This window comes from Lygodium microphyllum, chromosome 13 (assembly GCF_053477565.2).
Source record: "Lygodium microphyllum isolate KBCC chromosome 13, Lygodium_microphyllum_v1.1.10, whole genome shotgun sequence".
In the NCBI taxonomy this organism is placed as follows: domain Eukaryota; kingdom Viridiplantae; phylum Streptophyta; class Polypodiopsida; order Schizaeales; family Lygodiaceae; genus Lygodium; species Lygodium microphyllum.
In genome coordinates, this window is record NC_141147.1 from 128,222,484 (window position 1) to 128,232,109 (window position 9,626).

General features: G+C 38.8%; 1 pseudogene; it reads right to left on the reverse strand.

The window, feature by feature from the left end:
• Positions 1-230: 230 nt before the first annotated feature.
• Positions 231-980, reverse strand: LOC148027194 (NADH dehydrogenase [ubiquinone] 1 alpha subcomplex subunit 8-A pseudogene; annotated as a pseudogene).
• Between the last annotated feature and the right edge of the window lie 8,646 nt (positions 981-9,626).

Sequence of the window (9,626 nt, forward strand, 5' to 3'; positions counted from 1 at the left end):
TTCAGCAACTACTTTATTAGGGTCTGGAAACTGTGTATAAGGGGATAGTGGTGTAGAACACTAAGGAAGTCTGAGGACGTTGATGTAGAGTTGACGGACTCCTCAGTTATGGCATCTGGCTCAACTTCTTTAAAGACGCCACTCCCATTGCTTCTCTCAGCAGTCTGTTGACTGTTTAGAGCTTCTCTGTATGAAATTGGGAGTACTTCTTTGCTATCAAATGCCAGCTTCTGAGGAGCAGGACTCTTCTCTTCATACAAGTATGCCGGTGCTGTTGAAGGGGCTTCCAATTCCTTTCAATTCATACACAAGTTCCTTGGGTGCAATTTTCGTATCAAGGAAAGTTTGCAGCTCCTTCAATGTTTTCTGACGATCTTTAGCAAAAGGAAGCTGTCTCAGCCTCAGAAAACACTGCTTGTTGCAGAGTGTGAACTCGTTTCCGTAATAATCCATACATTTGGCATAAGCATCTATCTCTTTTGGGCACTTGTGATGAAGTTCTTTCAGCAGGGAGATGACGCAGCGAGTAACGTCCTGTCCTCTGTGCAAGCATTTCTCCGGGTTAGGATCCGCTTGCTTGCAGTCCAGGAAGGCCTTGTTCTCAGTGCGACACAAGGACGAAATGTGCTTGGAAGCCGCCATGAGAACTCCTGAGGTCGTGACGGGCTCACCTTCTGATGCCTCAGAAGACTGTGTAGGGTATCTTCCACGAAGCCTACCTACAGGGTAGTAGGCCACGCAGGCACAAAGCACAGGGTACGTGTGCCTGGTGTGCGGCCTGCGAAGCAAACATCGGGGTTCTTTGCAAGAAGATCAGCCTGGAATCAGGCAGAAGGGTTAGAAACCTGCAGATAGGAATGGAGGAAAGAAGATGGCACGAGAATTATGAACGAGTGAGGATACAAAGGAATCAGAGAATAACACAGAGAAGGATGGGAAGAGAAGGTGTATAAGAGAGGATAAGAGAAGAGGGCGAAACAAGGGGGTGAAAGAAGCTCGCAACTATGGCGGAAATATGCAAAACAAAGGCATTGCCAGATTCTTCAAAGTCGAAATTCATGGACAGATGGAACACGATCCAGTCAACCGCAAGCCATGATGGTGTATGCTATAGATCTAAGCTTTTGCTTTAGATCAAGAATCCATCCAGCCTCCTTTCTGCATGCACCAGATTTGGACGGAGAAGACCAGGAATAGACTCACTGGTTTGTCTCTCCAAATCTATCAATTCAGTGATAAGCTCTGCATCATTAGCTAAGCTTTCCATCTTATGGACTAACAGATCGGTGCCATGGATCTCCGCTTCATGGCTTGCACCCATTTGAGCACTTCCACATTGAAATCTTGAAAATGCACAGTTGAAGCCCCCTTAAGGCAAGCATAGATGCCTGGCAGGCCGTGTACTGCTGGCATCATCTTCATCGGCTTCACCAGTTCGGATACAAGATATCTTTGTCGACATTACCCTTGGCTGGTCTGGAATCCAAAGCCTCTGCTGAGCAAGAGTGAGGCTTAACTTTCACAGAAGGAACATGAACTTTGGCGGACCCATCTTTACATTGCGACTCCATCAGTCCCAGATGTCAAGCTACAGTCACAATAAGAGCTATACTGGCACCAAGACATGTTGCATCATTCTCAACAGCCGTATCAATGCCATCTTCATCACTGGTGCTAATGCCTGCATCTGAAGGCCCATCAGTAACTAGTCCAGCATTACCCTGGTGGCAAATGCTCTGCTGTTGTCACCTCCATGTTTTTGTTTTGAAGTATCTCTAGCCCAATCATTAACAAGTGCATGGAATCGCACCAACAACTGCAAGCATCTGCCATTCAATGGCCTCATGCGATTCAAACAAAAGAAAATCCAGTTTGACTGGCATTGAGCCATCCTGCTTTCTTGGCCTCATGTGATTCAGATGAGAGAAACGCCTACTTGATTGGCACATATTGATTGGCAGTAAGTCATCCGTAGAAATAATGCGCTGGTGTCGCATCCTTTGTTATTGATCGAAATTCATTCCAGGTGCCCCCTACTGTGTTTGAGCTTGCAAATACATCATTAACTGACACAGTTTGCACATGGTGGAGTTGTGTGGGAGGCAGTGATTGGGCATTTGTTGGAGACTGGGAGCTAGACAATGCCACAGATGTTGTAGAATGTGAATTGAGCTTGTCCACATCGATGTACACAGAAAACAAGTCGTCACTTGCTTCATCTGAAAGGTTGGAGTTTCCAGCATACCAAATTCACGATCAAAGGTGATATCATTGGGCAATCGTAAGGGGATTTCAGATTGAGCCCACCAGAACCAAGTTGGGTATTGAATCATCCAACTCAGAGAGTTCAAGTCCAAATGCATCTGCAAGACATTGAGTAGCAACCAATACTGCTTCGGGATCAACATTAGGAGCAAGTTCCATTGTGCTGAGAAAATGCAGAAAAGAATGCACGAATCGTCTCATGAGAGGGAATTGCTCCACAAGTGATGCACGCCTTCCTATGGTTCATCTAAAACCAACGGATGCTCCTTTAGCCTACGCGATCAGAGGGTTTAGAAGTTTTTGGCCTTGGTGAGAGCATCATAATTTGCCCAGATTTGGTACAGAAATCATGCTTGCAGAGGGAGAGGACTTTTGATGCAAGTGCAGGGGCTACATCAGTTTCTGAGCATTGCTAAAGACTGATCTTCCATCATACCACCATGATCATGGTTGATAGCAGTGGCAATACGCCCACTTGACTCCCCTGCAGTATGAGTATGGCTTGCCTTGCATATGTGCAGGATGCACTTGCTGGCATGCCACCCCTTCGATGGGAAGGACTTGGACCTGGCTAATGCTGACTGTTGGTAACCTCCTTCAATTGCTGAGATCAGGTTATGCCCAATAACTCCTGCACTAACCTTAACAACCAATTGAGGAGCAAGAGTGACATCGTCTACTGTCTTAGCTTTGGTCAAGGGACCAATGCCAGTACACAGATCACAACTTGCAGTAGACAGAAGTTGACGAGACCGCTTATTGATTTTCATGCTTCCAGAGGCATGCATTGAAAGTTTCTTGAAGCGCCAAATCTCCATGCGCTTCAGTCTTGCATTTGCAAGTGCATCAAAGATGACCGTGGTCCTACTGAGATGAGCCTGATAACTGCACCATCAGGAAATTTGTCCCCTTGTTGAGCAGTGCAATCTTTGTCCCCTTGTTGAGCAGTGAAATCTTTGTCCCCTTGTTGAGCAGTGAAATCTTCTGGTGGTTTGACAATCTAGTAATTGTTGGCATCTTCAACTCCTCCAAAGCAGATTACAGATTGCTGGCCAATGCCTGAACCATACGGTACAGGGTTACAGATTGCTGACCACTACCTGAACCACATGATACATCATGCGAATGGAGCCTAAATTTAGTGCGTTCATGCATCAGCTTCAGGACAGAACCATATGTCACCTCTCAAGACGTCAGCTCTCAAGACAGGTTGCCTGAGTGCACTGGCATTGCAAACTCCGGTAGTTCACTAGCAGTTTACTGTGGATAGTTCTGGAAATTCTTAAACAGAGAGGGGTATTGCTACTTCTAAATTCAAACCAGGATTTCTACTTGATACTAGACATCCTAACCTTCGAGTCAAGCTATCATACACCTTATTTGGACTTCTATTTTTCAAGGAACAGCATATTTCTTCAACTTGACTGTAATGGCAACAGCTAATAACAATAGCTCCAGCTCTAGGGAACAATGTTGGCTTCAAACAAAAGCTAATATTGACAAACTTGTAGTTTCGACTGAACATAGTATTGCTTTTACAAAGGCATTTGTGGAAAGAATAGCAAGACTTGGATCAAATGTTTATGCTCATGGCCAGCATCTATATGTTGATGGTACACTTGAATCAAATGCTTGTGCTTACGGACAACATGTATATGCTGGTGGTACACATTATGATTTACATGTATCTTATGAATATGAACATCAACAACATGCAAAAAAGTATGAGCAGTATGCAAGTACATCTGGACAGCATGTTAATGCTTATAAATATGATGTACCATATCATAATGCAGAGTATCATTCCATTGAACCTTGGCAGCAGAATGGTTATTATGGTCAACATGCTTATGCTTATGAGCATCCATCTCTTCAACAAAATAGTTCTTATGGATGTGACAGAAATGGTTATGCTTATCAGTACACTTCTAGCTTTGATCAACAGCAAGTGAGTGATTATGACCAATACAGTGGGATCAATGATCAAAGGCAACATGCTTATGAATGTGAGCAGCAAACATCAGTGGAAGAAAATGCATATGCTCAACCAAACTGTTCCTCTGATGTGCAACAGGGCTATTATCACCATATGCAGTATGAACAGCATGAGCAATATGGTTATGAGTATGGACAGCCATCTGTTGTACATGATGAGCATGGACAGCCATCTGTAGTACATGATGAGCATGGACAGCCATCTGTTATACATGAACAGCAAGATGACTATGAGCAGCATGTCAAAACTATCATAGAGCTGACCAATGGTGATGAACAGGTGTGTAAATTGCTATCTAAAGCTAAACGTGTTAGACACCTTACTAGTGATACAATACGGGAACTGCATGCTGCGGGCTTATGCTATCGTTGTGCTAAGCCACTATCTTGTAATCACCAAGCCACATGTAGGGCAAAGTCTGCCAAAATAATCTTGCTATTTGAATATTATGATGTAAATGATGGAGAACATCTTGTTGAAGACCATTCTGGTACGAGTCCACAACAAGAAGTTCTACAACAAGAAGTTCAGTTCAAGAAGGCAGATTATGGACAGCATGTGGTTTTGGAGGACCATCATGCAATGGAGACTTTGTTAGTGAGTATTATCATGATGATCGTGTTTCCAGCAGTATTTGATTTCGATCTTATGAAAGTTGATCCTATGCATGGCAAAGATACAACTTTTCCTTTTGATCCGGGAGGCTACAGGCTGATTTTGACCTCCTGTATAGATTAGTACTACTATTGAGTATTAGGTAATCTTTTCTTTTATCCCTTGTAATGCTGTACAGAGTAGTACTCTATTCTATCCATCTCCTCTTTAGCTTGTTTCTAGGTTTGTTTTTGAGGACAAAAACTTTTGGGAAGGGATGGATTGTAAGAAGTTGGAAATAGTTAAAATGTTGATAATATGCCATGTCACACTGACATTGGTATATAAGGAGATAAGTTGTAATTTTCCACATCTTTTTGACATATCAATACATTTACAATCTTTCTCTCCCTTCTTGCTCCAAGCTTCCATGGCTTCTTCATCTTTCCTGTCTTTCTCTCTCCAATTCTAGTCTTTCTCTCTCCTCATCACTCTTATTCTCTCTCTTCCTGCAGTCTTTCTCTCTCTTCTGTAGTCTTTCTCTCTCCTCTTTCTCTCTCCCTAGTTCTCTCTCTGACAACGAAACCTTAAACCCTCTCAACCAAAGATTACCCATAATAAATGCAATTTGCATACCAATTCCCATAAGTAGATAACATTATCTTATTCCAATGTTCACTAATTATGTGCTAAAAACACTAAAAACCTACCATTTCAATCCTTAGAAATTATATTTCTTACAATTTAGAGATCCATAGTACTTAAAAATTTAAATAAAAATTCCCCTATTATCTTTTTTTTCTATATTTCATACTTAGTATCTTCCTAATTTTCTTAACTATCACTAATTATAACTAAAAACTACAAATTTAACCACTAAAAAACTTATATGTCTCAAGTAATTCATTATTTAAAGATGAGGTTTCATACTTAGATGCATTTCATCATGTTTTAACTCTTTTAAAACTTAGTTCTTATTTAAAAAAAGAAAAAAATTTAAAGTCTACTAATTAGAGTTTAAAAATACAAATTTTAATCTATTTTCTTTCATTTTTTATCATTTCAATTCATGTAATATAAAAATAAACTCTATTTTACTAATTTGAAAGTGAAATATTAAAAGAACAATACTTTTAAAACCAAATTTAGTTCATTTTTCATTAGAAACAAAAGTACCCGATTAATAAAAGAAAGAAAGATCGTTAACCATATTTGACAATGTTGGTGCTTGGCGCTCCTCTTTTTTTATGCTCAGTAATTTTGAAACTCCTTACTTTTCTTTATTATTCGCTTATATATTCTAATATACCCTCAATCTTGCTAAAAAACATTCTTTTTATGCGATGAAATAGGCTTAAAGAATAATGGAATGATGAAAGAGATGGAAGAAGTAATTGATTATAGCCAATTGATGGCTAAAAATCATACCAAATACTATAGAAAATTATCAACATACTCCAAGAATGATGGTACCCATTTTATGTGTGTCTTTTTTCTCTTGCTCAACCTCCTTCTTCAAAAGACACTTCCTCCTCAACTTCTTGATTATCCCCTTGTTCAAATTTAGAAGTTTCACACTAATTCTATGTATACTTGGTAAATTCTACCTGCATTCTCTTTTGTCTCCAAAAATGTCTATTACTTCTACTAAAAATCTCTCCTCGTATTTTCCTTCTACCACTTACTAATTTTCCGCTTCCTAATTTTTTTTTCTAAAATATCTCAATTCTCTCCACTTCTAGCTCATCTTAGTATTATTAAATATGGATTTATTATTTTGTTTTTATTAAATTTTATAAAAAAATTACATAATATAGAGCTAAAGCCATCGAGTTGTGTTGGGACAAAGAATGGGCCGACAGTGGCTCTAGGGCATTAGTCGCGGGCCTCCAAAACTCACCCAAATAACTCCATGGCCTCGCGACTAGGAGCGTATAGACATTATGAAATAACTGATTTATCAAAAGAATGTGTTTGTAGATGCAATCTCTAGATTGTAGTTCAACATGATGTCCTTCTTGACTCCAAGTAGCACAAGGAGTACCCAAAAAAATATATGGCTAGCACCTTGTAACACAAACATAGGGAGTAACCCCCAACCACCAAGAGATATTTTTCTTTATACCATATTGATTCAATGCAATGCAAAGTGGATGCCTTTGAGTGTACGAGTATTTTACTTAAACGAAATTAGAATTGTGAACGTGCACAGACATTCTTTCCATGATTTTTCTTCACTAATGACTTTGCTTCGATGATAAGGTAGTGTCGCACTGCTCCATGCAAATATACCTCTTAATATTTAAAAATAAGATCAAAACCTATATGAAAAATATAGCAATAAAATCACATTTTGAACCATATTCAGTACATCAAACCCCTCTCCCCCTACCATTTAGAGTTTTGCTTACGATAGGTAGGTTAAGAGGTGTTTCCATATATGTTTCTTCATAATGTAAGTAATAAATGTGTACTAAAACATACAAATGGGGGTAAATTGAGGTAAATATTCCTTATGCCTTACATCCATTATACTTGCATAAACATAATCCTAATTTGCCATAATTTTTCATGTAAAAAACTATTTTTTTTCTATTTTTTATTTTAAAATCTCAAATTTTTATATATTTCTTATTTTATTTACATAAGATGCTATATTTTCTAAATTTTAAAATTTTCAAATTTAATTCAAACTCTAATTTATCATCACATTTAATATCATTTCGTATGAATATGATTTGATCACTAGAAACCAAGAAGAACATCATTTTTTCACTCAAAACACATATTTTGAGTTTCTAAAAATTAATAACTCATAAGCACATACACAAGTTTTGCATTTTATGGTTTGCAATCCTCGAATATATCACAATCAAGCTTCAAAAAAATTTCCTCACATATGAACATGATTTGAGCCATGACATGTCAAAAAGAATTCAAATTTCAATTAAAAAAGAGCCTTACCATCATTTTTCGTGTTTTGGGTCTCAAGAATTGATTTTAGGATAGTGATCACACCCGCCATTGGTCTCCAAAGAGTGTTGGTCATCACTACTTAGTGTCCGCATGGTTCCACATCAATTTGGTTCAAGCTGAATAATCGTTCTCCATCCCAATCTTCTCACAAGATTTCCCACATGAATAGCCCACAAGAGGAGAGGGAGGGAGGAGAGAGAACGATTGATTTTGGATCTCCCTACTTAGTCCATCATTTGCGAAGGCAGAGGTGGAAAATGAAAGTAAAAAAATATGGGAGAACATTGATGCATTTGGTTGATATAGGTATTCTTCAGCCTTCTAGGTCCCCCCCCCCCCCCAAAAAAAAAGGCATCATCACACAAGAGGAGCTTCTTTTTTTTTACCATGAAAAAAAAATGCACCCCCCTCCCATGTCATGTAAACATTTGCGGGGCAGGGAGTCCCCAAGGGTCACACCCCCTCTCTAAATCCTCTTTACACTTCTTTTTGTCCCTTCTTTGCTTGGGTAGAGCCATCTTGCATGTCCGGTGCAACCAAATTGAAGTCTGAAAATTTTTACATGTCTACTCCGAGTCCTGCATTTCCTAGAACTTGTTTCACTTCATTTGAACACTTGAAAAGTTTACTAAAAATTTGAGATTTCTATGAGGTCTGTGTTTAGAAGTGCTTTTAAATCCCGCATTTGATGGCTGCTTAAAATAGTTAGGTCTGCATCTACTAACTCCAACGAGCTTCTATTTCTACCTCAAATTAACAAAATTTTGTACACTTTTTTCTCTTTTTTGTCTTAAAATCCTACTCTCATTAGTGACCATGGGATACGACAACTCAAGCCATCGAATTCACAAGCTAATCTATAGAAGCCGTAAAGAGCATTAAGCTACTACAAAGAAGAATACACAATAAAACACAATCACAACTCTCACCATACCCCTGAAAAATCAAGGCGTGATGTCCACAAGGGATAGGCTAAGCATAATTTGACACAGATCCAGAGCTAATCACTAACTAACTGCTCCAATACATGCCAACTAAAAAGAACTATTAAAGGAGTCATCCTAAGTGGTGGTCTAACCTACCTACTTGAGCTAGTAGATCAGAAACTCCTGCTAGGTGAGGACTCCTATAGCCTAGTCTTTATATTTTCTATTTGACCACATTTATTTTCATTATTTTATACTCGAGTATATAAAAATGAGGGAGCTGAGTGTATTATGATGCAAGGAGAATAGGGCATCAGACTTAGATCCTATCTCAACACCCAAGAACCTACCAAGCTCTCACAAGACAACACTAAATCCTTTTATTCTTTCACTCACTTTTATTTTTCTCCAACCATCCTTTATTTAATTTTTCACAAAATGTCACCCCCAAGAAGACAAGTTATCGACACCAGGTCTTTGGCTCGTCCCCCCAAGAACCTACCAGACATTCGCAAAGCAATGATTATCTATTCTTAGAATTCTCTCTTTCTTTTTGTATTTAAAAAATTGGGATTGGAATCCTTTTTTACACACCTCTATATCGTATATTTTTAGATATATTCATTATTTTTTCTCTTTCTTTTATTTGGCAAGCTTCTCTATGTGTTTGACAACTAACAAAAGCTCCTAGAGATACCTACCTATAGCGGGCCAGCAAGACAAGGTCACTAAGGACCGTCTCAAAACATATCTTTATATGGCTGACAATGCCTTTATAGGATGTGAACAACTACTCAAACCTCCCCAGACACACATAACCTAGCCTTGGGACTTCACGCCTTGAATATCCATCTCCTAAAAAAGGAAAA